We start from the raw sequence: 13,397 nt of genomic DNA, 5'->3' as shown, positions 1-13,397 counted from the left end.
TGGGTGCATGAGTGAGTCACTGGGTGCATGGCTGGCTGTATGGGTGAGTGAATAGGTGCATGAGTGACTGTACAGATGACTGAATGTGTTCATTAGTACCAGCAGCAGTGAGTGAATGGGTGGGTGAGTGGATCTATGGGTGAGTGAATGGGTGCATAAGTGACTGTATGGGTGACTGACTGGATGTGTGATTGCCTATATAGGTAAGGGTCTGGGTGTGTGAGTAGATTCATGGGTGATTAACTGAGTGAATGATTACCTGTATGAATGAGTGACTGGGTCCATGAGTGACTGTATGGGTGGGTATGTGAGTGCCTGTATAGGTAAGTGATCGGGTTGCATGAGTGGATGTATGGGTGAGCGAATGGGTGCATCAGTGAGTGTATGGGTAAATGGCTGGTTCTGTGAGCGTGTCTATAGGTGAGAGAATGGAAGCATGAATGACTGTATGGGTGAGTGAGTAGGTGCATGAGTGTATGGGTGAGTAAATGGGTGCATGACTAACTATGGTTGACTGACTGTGTGAATGAGTGACTATGAGTGAGTCACTGGGTGCATGAGTGGTGTATCAATGAGTGAATGGGTGCATAAGTGACTGAATGTGTGCATGAGTGCCTGCATCAGAAAGTGAATGAGTGCCTGAGTGGCTGACCAGCTGCATATATAACATTATGGGTTAGTGACTGGGTGCATAAGTGCATGTAGGGGAGAATGAGTGCATGTGTGATTTGCTGTATGGGTGATTGCATGGGTGTATGCGTGGCTCAATGTGTGAGTATCTGGATATGTGAGTGCCTGTAGAGCAAAGCTAATGGATGCATCAGTGGATGTATGGCTAAGTGATTGAGTGTGTGAGTGGTATTATGGATGAATGTCTGGGTGGGTGTCTTGCGGTATTGGTGAGTGATAGTGTGGAACAGTGGCTGTATGAGTGAGTGACAGGGTGCATGAGTGACAATATGGGTGAGTGAATAGGTGTATGAGGGATTATATGGGCAACTCACTGGGTGTAGGAGTGCCTGTACGGATGAGTTACTGGGTGCAGTACTGGCTCCATGAGTGACTGACACTGGCTGTGTGAGTACCTCTACAAGTAACTCACAGATTGTATGACTGCATTTATGAGTGAGTGAGTGAGTGAGTGAATGAATGCATGAATGTTTGTATAGGTAACTGAGTGTAGGAGCTCTTGCATGTATTAGTGTGAGGGTGTATAAATGGATATACACATGTTTGAGTGGGTGCCTAAAGATATCAATGGGTGAGTGAAAAGGTGGATACCTGCCTCTAAGAGTGAGTGTCTGGGTTAATAAATATATGTATAGTGTATGTATTAATGAACAAAGAAGTAATTACTTACTTTTATTGTTCCTAAAAAAAAATCTTTGATCTGTATGAAAGAGAAAAAACAAATGATAGTTAAAGTTTGATACGATTATTATATGTATTAAAACTTGCTAACCTGCAATATAAATTATATTATTACTGAAAATTCAGAAGCATCTTTTAATGTTTACTAGAGCGATTACACACATTATGTAGACATGTTATGTTTCCTTCTCCACTATTCCCAGCTGCTATACGTTTTCACTGAGAAAGAAGTGTGCATAGCTGCTTATCACTGAACAGTGGGACGAAAAACAGTCATGCGGACCTGAAAAAAAACACCATAATCACATAGTACATTATTTAAAATTAACAATACTATGCATAACAATTCTACATTTTCAATATTTTTCTTGCTGCTCATCACTGAACAGTGGGACGAAAAACAGTCATGTGGACCTGAAAAAAAAAAAAAACATAACCACATAGTATGTTATTTAAAATTAACAATACTATGCATAACAATTCTAGATTTTCAATATTTTTCTTTCAAAATCTATATTGTGCACTCACTATCATTTTTGAATAATATTTAATTTATCCTATTAACTTACCCTATAATTCCTCCACTACAATAAACTAAATATCGTACAAAGATGTTGATAATTGTTATATCTGGAACAAAAGTATTTTGTTCATAGAAACAGTATCAACAACTTTATCCACAGTTGATTTCTCCATAGCTATACTTGACATCACCCTTGTTAAGCGGGATGATATCTTAACCAGTGATGAATGATGAACAAAGAAGGCAGTATACCTGTTTTTTCTGAAAAAGTGTTAGGAAACCTTTTAAGCACATAACACTTTTTCACATGTTGTTGAAGACATCACCCTTGTTAGTCTGAATGATGTCTGAAGGAGCAATGATCCAGAGAAAAAAAACTACTGTATCCAATAGTGTCCAACTGATCCACTTTAGAACTTTGGGTTTAGAAACAATAATTGCGAGTTAGGAATTAAAAGGTAGTTTTTGTTTAAATTAGAGACTGCTATCATTGCATTCTGTCCATCCAATCAGACTCTGCAAATATACAGTATAATGTCCAGATGTCATATTTACTCTTTTATAGAAGATTATAGCCAAAGTACAATATGTTCTACAAGAAACTGAAATCAGCCCAGGTTTAAAGTTGGTAATCTTGGTATCCACTTTTGTTCCATCAGCTCTGCGCCGTTGAAATATTGTTAGAATGTATTTACCACTCCTCTATATAAGCAATGTAGAGAATACATTTGATTTATAAATTGGACAGGTCAAATTTTGTTCACTCTTTTTGATTAGTTTTTCAAAAGGCACACTTTTACAATTTGGCAGCGTTAAGTACAGAAATCGCTCAGATTGGATTTCAATCGTAGATGAGAAAGAGCGATCTTCACACTCCTGGTTCCATGTATAACGGAGTCCAAATCTATAATCGATATTCATCATCTCTTCTTCTAAAATTCCAAGGATTACCATAATAAACTCCTGTGCATCTTGTTGAGCATTTACAGTAAATACCACAGATCTATTATACTTGTCTACCATTTGTCGAATTCCTGAAGCAGATTGTATTACAGCTCTGTTACGAAATAAGCATTGAAGGCAATTACATAGTGCTGTGCACAATGTGTTTTGTGGTTTTTACTGGATTGCATTTACAACATATGGAAGATGGAAGAGAACACTGAGAACAACATTAGCATAGCAGTTAACACCATTAGTATTATGCAACTGGTATCCAACAATATCGCCATCTTTTTCCACTTGTTGTTTTATCACACGTTCTTCTTTACCTGTGATTTCTGTTTTTTTTGTATAGTGTTTTTTTGATTGCTGTGTTAATTTCCACTAAGACATAATACCTCTTTTCATAATCAGGATACTGTTCTAAATGAGGATATTTACTTCTTAGTCTGCTGGACTCTCTCACGCAATTTGCATCTACACTAAGGGGGTGATTCTAAGTCTGGCGGGCGGCGGAGGCTGCCCGCCAGACTTCCCCCCTCCAGAATACCGCACCGCGGTCGGAAGACCGCTGCGGCTATTCTGTGTTTTACACTGGGCTGGCGGGCGACCGCCAAAAGGCCGCCCGCCAGCCCAGTGTAAAACTACCTTCCCACGAGGACGCCGGCTCAGAATTGAGCCGGCGGAGTGGGAAGGTGCGACGGGTGCAGTTGCACCCGTCGCGAATTTCAGTGTCTGCAAAGCAGACACTGAAATTCTTTTTGGGGCCCTCTTACGGGGGCCCCTGCAGTGCCCATGCCATTAACATGGGCACTGCAGGGGCCCCCAGGGGCCCCGCGACACCCCTTACCGCCATCCTGTTCCTGGCGGGAGAACCGCCAGGAACAGGATGGCGGTATGGGGTGTCAGAATCCTCCATGGCGGCGCAGCTTGCTGCGCCGCCATGGAGGATTCATTTGGGCAGCGCAAAACCGGCGGGAGACCGCCGGTTTTCCACTTCTGACCGCGGCCGAACCGCCGAGGTCAGAATGCCCTGCGGGGCACCGCCAGCCTGTTGGCGGTGCCCCCGTCATTTTAGCCCTGGCGGTCTTGGACCGCCAGGGTTAGAATGACCCCCTAAGATTCTTCTCTTCAAAATCAACCAGATACAAACCAGATAACGTCCGAACTAGTGACAATGCTACATACGACATTCCTTCTTTAAAGACTGTACTTCCAATATTTATAATTGCAGCATCAACACTTAATCCTTGCGACTTGTGGATCGTTACAGCCTGCAAGACAAACTGGAAACTGTTTTCATCGTACATACAAATCTTTTGCAAGCAAAAAGCGTACAACACATCATCCAATTTGCTTCACATCATCAACGTGATCAAACTTTATAGCGAAGAATTCAACCTGATCACAGTTAGGAAAATTAATCAAATCAACAACTTTACCCATGGCACAATTTACCAATCTTTATTCCACATTTAAATTACATCTTAAAATTACTTTAGTCCAGCAGTCCTGGAGAGAGAGTTTTATATTATCTTGTAATTTTTCACTCACGACTAGAGTTACTCCCTGATGTTCCATTTTGCCAATTGCCGTAATCTCCAAAATGTCTTCATTCTCAACTTATAGGAATTCCGCATTAAATACAGCACACTCTTGAATGGTTGGCATCAAAGAAACTATCTGTTTCCCCTCTTTATAAAAAGTATACAATAGCTCTGCTGCTGTCTTGTTAGAGGAAAAAAGTTTTTAAATAAGTCGACTTTCCAACATAAGTCTTACCTATTCTGTCAGAACTCCTACTCTAATATCCTTTGAGTGTTTCCATACTCCATGTCAGCAGTTTGACACATATTTTTCACAAGTTGTTTTTTTTAAATATTCCCAAATGTTGACAATACCAATACTCCCCAGTGAGTTTCGAGTCTCTTAATGTGAAAGCGTTTTGAAAACAGACTGTCCCTTTTACTGGAGTAAGATGTAATAGGTCTCCAAAAACAATCATACTTTCCTCCAAACAAGACATCATATTCAGTTTTTTAAATCTCTTGCATTCAAAGGTTGACAAAGGCATGCATTAGATTTGAAACCATGTTTACCTCATGAATAATCAAAAGCTTCATTTTCTACAAAACTATTGCTACCTCATGACAGCCTTTGTAGGCAATGAACATTGCAAGGGTGCTGGTGCACCCTGCATACTACAACAATGCCACTGGCTCTATTACAAGCCGGAGACAGTGCTGTAGGCCATATCTTACTGGCCCAGAGGCAGAAACTGAGGTTTCTTGCCTCTAACCCAGTGGGAAAGTTGTAATGGGCCCGGCAGGGAGGTAGCCACAATGGCAGCAACCTCCCCATTGGAATTTCGGCGGACGGGCTTTTCCATCTGCTGAAATCGTAATAAGGCCCTCTGTTTCTTATATTAGACAGACCAGGACTAACCCACACAATTTCTTTGAATTTTGAGAACAAACTAGCCGAACTTAACCTGTCACTTTTTAAGTGACAGGTCATGGAAATCCAAATTGACATTGTGTATAAAATATTTCTTTGGACCTCTATGTACGACAACAATATTTCCCAGATCTATGTGTTTGAAAACGCAAAAGTTGTTCTCCGAGTCCTTTGTCAGCTGTCGGTTTCGTTATAGTACATGTGACGTACTCTTCTATAAAAGGCAAGACAGAGTCATCACTGTCTGCTACTAATTTGGGTGAAACATTTAAGCATGTGAATGTGTGGAGCACCTCTTGCCTGGTACTCTTTCTGCTAAAGGAAATCACTTACTTCTCCTAGAGGATGATTGGTTTTATTGCAGTTATAAGCAAGCCTGGCTTGGACCCTGTGGTTGAAGTATCTACAAACATTAGCAGGATCTAATAAACAGAGTTCTCCAGCTGGCTAGAAACTGGTCTAGTTTAGCTTAGAGTTTGCTTCTCTCAAGAATTCAGTGAGATCATCCAATGCATACTCTTCACAACTCAATGTCAAAAACCAAATTGCTGGTCCTAGGTTTCTCAGCATACATTTGAGTTCTCCATGATGACAGAACCAGTGTTCACTGGTACCACGTTGACACCACCATTACATTAATTACATTATATTCCAAGTTTTCATACTTTTCTTCATCTTAAAATACTTAACTCCTGTTTTTAAGATATGATTCACTGCATATAACAGTACAGACAAGTAATTCTCAAATAGAAGGTGAAATATGTATGGAATACACTGTCTGAATCTTGGATCCTCTGAATATAATTGTGTTATAATTGTGTACCTCCTACTCCTGTGAGAAATACGTTTGGAAAGCAGTGAGCCTCTAAGCTCTTTTCCCTCACACTCATGGGAGCTCCCTGAGCTTGCTTCATCTGGTAAAGGTTTACAGCATCACCAATGACTTATAATATAATGGATGGATGCTGTAGTGCTCATCAATTTTTTCTGATCGTGATGAATCTACTTTTTTTATTTGTCCCCTTGCAGCAAAACTCTCACCATCATCATCAACATTTTCCATATCATTCTGAACATCAACATTTTTATAATACATATTATTTTGTGCCAGGTATAATGTGGCTTGTTTAACTTCACCATCAACCAACTCTTGCCAAATTCTCTTATTCTTAGTAGGAACACCACTTACCAAAATAATAAGTGGTTCTTGATTGTCTTTCTATACTCATATAGTTACAACATTTTTTAAAAGTCTAATGGCAAATACACTACTTGTCCTTTAAGGCCTTTCAATAACTCTGTTGCATGCAATTTACCGGTCTTTGGTTCCAAATGAATAATTACTTGAAATGGATGTACAGATTGTATAAGGATAGATTCATACATATTTAAATCTTGTAGTTGTTTTGGGATAGTTACAAGTGCTAGCCCATTATACACTGTTCCAGCCGGTGTTCTCTGATCCTCTAATTTGTAATAGCAGTCCTTACAAATTACGTGTCGAATTCACAAATCAAAACGTTCTTTCACAAACAAATAAGCAGCAAGTTCTTGCCATTTTTCCTTGATTTTGAAAATAACTACACATTTCATGTTTGTGCAAACATAGTATGGCTTCTTAGAACTAGCTGTATCGAATTGTGTAATCTCTTCCTGGAACTCAGTACCAACTCCAGAACTCTCTCCAACCATACCTCTACATACAAATTCCTCGGTGACATTACGGTCTTCTTCAGGACCAAAGAACTGAAACTGGACATCCTCACATATTTTTTGTAGCTCTTGTACAGTGCCATGCAAAAGTACTTTATTATTCTCTCCTAAACATACCGCTGGAGAACTCTCATAGTAAAGTCTTCTAACTAAACTTTGTATTTTAGAATGGTGAACTGCTAACATTCTAAAGAGATGAAAGGTGCTCTGGCACACTTTCCTAGATAAACATGCTAAAGAATGTCCTTGTAAATGTGTTAGCTTTCTTATTTTGCAAGGGTCTAACTCTAGCAAAATTGAAATGTTTCTCTTAAGAGTCCTACTTGGAAATTCACATACAAAAGCTTGTAATAAATCAATAGATTGTTGACGAATGGAACAAATACTGCTACATCTCCACTGGTAAACAAGGCCTGGTGAACATTTTCCCTGAACATCTTCAGCTATCAACTCTTCCTTATCTCCAGGAACAATCTTCTCTTTTTCAATTGGATTCCCTTCCTTCATTTCATAACATCGGCCAGTTGAATCCACAGCGTGTGCTAATGTGCACTCTTGCAATTAAGCTTATTCATTAAAGTCAGTTCCGTGCTGGATGTGTGCTTCCATACACCACTAAATATTTTACAAAAATTACTTTTATTAACAAGCCTTTTCCTTTGGTTGCATCTTTTCATATCCTACCCCATTTTGTCCAATGCTCTCATTCTATTGATTAGTAAAAGAATAAGTTTCCTCTTCAAGTCAAATACCTTATCAACTATATCCTCAACAGGTTGTTTATTTCAATATTTTTGTTCTCTTTGTGTATTTCTTGATATTTTGAATAAGATTCTGAATTACTGTAGCACAAAACATCCTCACTCTAATTTTCTCAAGGTGTTGCTGTCCGCTGGTTGAGCTTTTGGCTTTCGTTTTGGACTTCTTCCCTCTATTCTTACAATTGTTTTACTTTCTACAACTGATTTAGAATTTTTCTGTTTCTTTTCTCATCTTGCAAATATTTTAGTTTGCCGCATACAGTTTAAAAAAAAAAAAGAATTTGGGCTTACCTCCAACTCATTTGTGTTTTACTGACACTGTCCACATGTTTTTTCGGTTGTGTTCTCTTTGGTATTTTTCAAACATATTCCTCTGCAGAAATAGATCTGTGCAAATAGAAAAATATCAGAATTGCGTCTCTATAGAATACTCCCATTTCCTCCATAAAAAAATATTCATTTCCACAACTCAACAAGCCATGCACTACGGTGATAGATTCTCTGCGTGAGACCCACCCACAAATTTCTACATCGTCACAATGGCAAAGAAGAGAAATTCATATTAATTTAATACACACTCTAATTTTTTGCCATGTTAAAATAGAGTTGGACAATAATGCAGATCAGTACATACTCTTCTTTCCAGCATTGCCTTTACAAATGTGCACATACATGTCTTTTATTAAAATCATAATATAGCCAGAGGAATTATGCAATTTTGCAGCAGTGAGAAATTTTCACACAATCAGAGATTTACCACATTTGCCACATAATCCATTACCTGCCCCGTAATCTGCAGATTTGAACAAAAACAATTGTTTGTACCTTAAACGTTTCAAAGCTTAGTAAAAATGCAGTACAGGCGTTGCCGCTCAGTGGAAGGTCCTTAGCCAAGTTATAATTTTGTTGCTGTATTGCAATATTTGGGTGTTAAGCTGGTAGTAATGAGGTCGAACAATTCCCAGACAATGTTAACAAGTTTGAAAATGACAAAATAATGAAGTAATAGTATCACAAAATGTGCCACATTATACCACATAATTTGAATTTTCTTGCTGCACAATTCACTCAACCCTGCCACATAATTTAGCCCTCCCCTGCCGCATGATTCCAGTGGTCCTCACTGTGAGAAAACAGGAATGATTGCAGAGGCCCCTAACCTTTTGCCTCCCTTTTTCACTTTTTGCTGGTGTTTTCCATACTCTGATGGTGCCCTGGGTACTGCTAACCAGTCCCAGGGCCTGTGCTCTGTGTAAAATGAGTATGCAAATTAGGCTAATTATAATTGAGTATGTCAACCTACCTACAAGTCCCTAGTGTATGGTAGGGCATGTGGGTTTAGGGAACCCAGCATAGGTAGTGCACCCATAGGTGCACTGTTGAGGTGCCCAGGGTCATTTTAAAGGTAGGCCTGCCTTGCTGGCTGCTCTTAAACTAACGTTATATGCAAATTCGACTTTGGAATTAAAAGTACTGCCAAAGTCTTAAACTATCTTATTTTTACACATAGATCACCCCTAAGGTGTGCCCTATGAGGCCCTAGTGTTGGGTGCCATGTAAATATAAGCAGGGACATTATTAATATTGTTTTATAAGCCCCGGTGAGGTAAAATAACCAAATTCGTTTTTCCCTCACTGTAGTGAATGGCCTCCATAGGCTAAAATGGTGAGACTTTCTTTTAATTAACAAAGTCCCCTTAAGTGCCAGGTACCTTGAGTTATCAAAGTAATTGTTATAATATATCTCACAACTTGCAATTGTTGGATTTAATATAACTAGTTCAGGCAAAGAGTTTTAAAACTGTACCTGAAAGTTGCCAAATTCAGCTCTGTAGTGCTCTTCTCCGATTGGCCAGCCTCTGACAGCCTGGCTGTCTTGATGAAGTGTAAAGTGGCCTGGGCGGAACACAAAGGATGTGCCTGAGGGAGGAGATCTGCCTCAACAGATGGCAAAGCAGGATGGCGGGGGGGGGGAAGAGCGGCCAAACTGGTCTTCAAAGGCACGAAAGGATATTTGGAGAAGCGCAGGTCCTCCCGCACATCCTGCAACCCCAGGCAATTAGGTGCTCTCTTGACAAGATTAGGAGATGGCAGGAGAGGGGTGTGTTTGGGATTTTTCGCCACACCAGTTGGTGGGCTCATCCAGATCTAACCTCCAAAAATCACTTTCAGCCATGTTGAATACTTGAAGAATGTTGCTCCCTGGGATTGGTTTTTGATATACTTCCCAGGAAGAGGTAATCAAAGGGGGAAAGAGCCTGCCTGTGATTGGACAACTAGGACCCCCCTGTTTCCACCCAGGAGCAAGGATAAATACGGTAGAGCTACACCCACACCTCAGATCCCTACAAGGAACAAGACAAAGAAGAAGAAGGAATGCCCTACTGGACCCCTGACCTGCACCTGGACACTGCACTCTGAAGGACTGCACCAGCTGTACACCTGGGCTTCACCACTAAAATGACTTTGCCTGTCTTCTACTGCTTCAAGAAGGGAATCCATGTTTGCTACAGGTACCAAATATCTGCCCAGTGTTCCCTGCATCAAGTCCTGCAAGCAGAGCCCAGCTGATCAGTGTCCAGTGGCCATTTGAGGATTTTGACCTGATGCATTCTGGGAATTGTAGTCCCACCTCCCACGGAGCAACTCAGAGCTTCTGGAACCTTGCATCAAGTTGTGGACACTTCTAGGAACCAAAAATGACCTCTGGAAGAAGATCCAGAAGTTTGGAGACGTTTGGACCAACTCCATAAGTTGAAAAGGTGCATAGTGGGAGTTGTAGTCCCAGACCCCAAGAAGCAAACCAGAGTCTCTGAACCCTTGGCTGGTGCTGTGGACCACTTTCCTGAATCAAGAAACACTCCTGAAAATAAGTGTGTCAGTGTTACGTTGTGGGTGGCCTGAACTCTGGACTTTGTCACTTTCCAGGGTGACCTTTTTTAACCCTTTGAGCGCTAGTTGCTTCTAAGAACTAGAAAACATTAATTGTTTAAAAATTCATATCTCCGGTTTCCCTTATCCGATTTTAATCGTTTTGGTGTCATTTTAAAGATAAAAATATAATCTATTGTTGTAAATTGGTATTGGATTTTATTGTGTTTTGTGTTTTACTTATTTACTGTTTTTATATTTTTAAATTCTTTACACACTTGTCTCCTAAGTTAAGCCTTGTCGTTCATTGCCAACCTACCAAGGATTGAGCTGGGTTTCATAAATTAAGACCTAACTGGACTTAAGTGGAGGTTAGTGGCCTGTTGCAAAGTGGAGGTACTTACCTGCCCTTACCAATAATCCACCTTCCAACACTGACTATACGTCCTATACCTAATATACCTCCTATTTCAAACATAACATATATGAAGTAAAAAGTAAAAGTATAATTCATCACAAGCTTTCCACACAAAAAGTCAATTTCTATTTTCAAGTATTAACCAAGAAAGTCTACCACCCTATCAAAACATTTTTATTAAATAATCAGCGTCTATCTCAGCACACCATACTTAAAATACATTTTTATATTATGTACCTTTTCTACTTTTATTAAGAAACAGAGCTTGCTTTAAAAATTAATGATAGAATTTACATACCTCTCAATAACTTTTGATGATAGATAAAATACTTTCACAACATCCCTTCTGCTCATTTTATTTAGCTGAATAAAAACTCAGGATAAGAATGGCAGCCCACTCTCACTCCAAGGAACCAGTAATGGCAACTTATTCACCTTTGCTCTCAGTAATACTGTCATAGTTATCAAATCACAAGCTCTGTTTCATCATTTATTAATGTTTGTCTATTTCTCAATGGCTACTGTGTGTTAGCCCTATTTTGTGCTCTTAGTCATAAGCCTAATTTCCTGCAGTTTGCTGCAGAAGTTGCGACTCCATCGCATCCCCCTGTGCAGACCCCTGTGAAAATTTGCATCTCCAATCAGGGATAAAAAATATACATATTTCCCATTATTTTCTTTTATATTCTTCTTACTACATTATGAAAATACAGATGATATTTATCTGGGAAAAACATTTATTTCAAAATTCTACTCCACCATAATCCTTCTTTCACTGACAAATGTTTGTCTCCTTTACAAGCTTCTCCCCCCCCCACACTGAATGTCCACAGGTGCCATAGCAACCTCCTCCAGACCACTGTGCTGTACCAGGAGTTCAAAGGTTCGCTATCTTTATGGATAGCAGCAGTCTAACTTTACTGTGTGGGGTAGCAGGTGTGGTTTACAACTACTCAATGTAACCATATCCAAAATCATCTTACTACTGTAAATAAGAACCAATCACAAACTGACTTAGTTCTACTTGTTATGCACAACATACTTTTATTTATAATTCCTTTTATAAAATCCAAAGAAATACATGCATTTTTTAAATTCTGAAAGTCCTTCCTTTTTAACCACCTCACATTTTCAGAGCTCCTTCACTGAGCTGCAGCTTTCTCATGTGTGCAACAGCTCATTTTCTTGAAAATTTTCAAAGTCTGGATTGTAGGTCAAGCTATTTTTACTGAGCTAGTGAGTATGCTAGAAAGAGTGGTATTGACAGGTACCTAGGGTTGAAATGTGGATATTATTTGGGTTGGCCAGAGAGTGTTAAAATGGTTGAAAGCATTAGAGATTGCCAACCACCTCACCTCATGATTTTGCAGTGTCAGTCAGTAGTGTAGGATTGGAAATCCTACAGAAGGATACCTTTCTTCAATTAATGCTCCTTTTCCCCACACACAGCCTTTGTGTTTCCTTACATATGCCAGAGGAAGAAATGGAAATGGTCAAATCAGTTCTGTCCACAGATTTACAAAGCCAGGAAACGTGTTAATAAAACTGTTTCAGCATTCCTCAGAGACCATAACCTGAGCTCTATCTACAATAATAACCTGCAGTTTCACATGGATGGCATACACAGATGACATCCACTTCACAAATGAAGGCAACAGAGTGTTCCTCAGCAACTTGACACTCTGTAACCGCTCTTATATGGACTAAATATATAGACACAAAAAACACAAAGGCTCTTTTTAGAGCCACCCTATACCCCAAACACTCTTTAACTTAAAAAGAAAATCTGGATTTCTTTAACCAAAAATTCGGAGTTGTGACTCCATCATGGATTAGCAAACCAAACTGTCATATTCATTGCACAACACCAACAAATTGTTCATATGTTTTTCTTTTACTCTCTTTATGTTACTATACATTTCTTTAAACCTCAGTGGAAATATAATGGGGTTGCTAAGTACATGTATGACTGTTTTAGTAGGTTTAAATACCACTGTTTGACATTCTGAGTGGATCTGTCACTAGATAAGTGGGTCTTTGAGTGGATGAGTGAAACTGTGACCAGGTCAGTGAGTGGGTGTGTCAGTACCCGAGTGTGTCTCAGAGTTGGTGTTTGAGTGTTCCAGCAGACTCTGAGTCAGTCTCTGAGTGGATGCATTAGGGTTTCAGTGTATCTGTGGGTTGGTGTGTGACACCATGAGCCAGCTTGTCAATGGGTAAGAGCAAGAGTGAGTCTGTCAGTGGGTGTGTGAGTGTCTCAGTGAGTCTGTCAGTGGGTGCATTAGAGTGTGCATGGGTCTGTGAGTACGTGCATCAGTGTCTCAGTGAGTCTATGAGTGAG

General features: G+C 39.7%; 1 long non-coding RNA gene across 1 annotated transcript in view; it reads right to left on the bottom strand.

Annotated features, from left to right (window-relative positions):
* Positions 1–13,397, bottom strand: part of LOC138266551 (uncharacterized) — a 62,089-nt gene that overhangs the window by 30,159 nt on the left and 18,533 nt on the right. Inside the window, exon 4 of the long non-coding RNA XR_011199542.1 lies at positions 8,059–8,154. This is a non-coding gene — a long non-coding RNA (uncharacterized lncRNA). The remainder of the gene's footprint in view (positions 1–8,058; positions 8,155–13,397) is intronic.

The sequence above is a fragment of the Pleurodeles waltl genome, chromosome 11 (assembly GCF_031143425.1).
Source record: "Pleurodeles waltl isolate 20211129_DDA chromosome 11, aPleWal1.hap1.20221129, whole genome shotgun sequence".
NCBI classification, from domain to species: domain Eukaryota; kingdom Metazoa; phylum Chordata; class Amphibia; order Caudata; family Salamandridae; genus Pleurodeles; species Pleurodeles waltl.
This window is presented reverse-complemented; position numbering and strand designations above follow the sequence as displayed.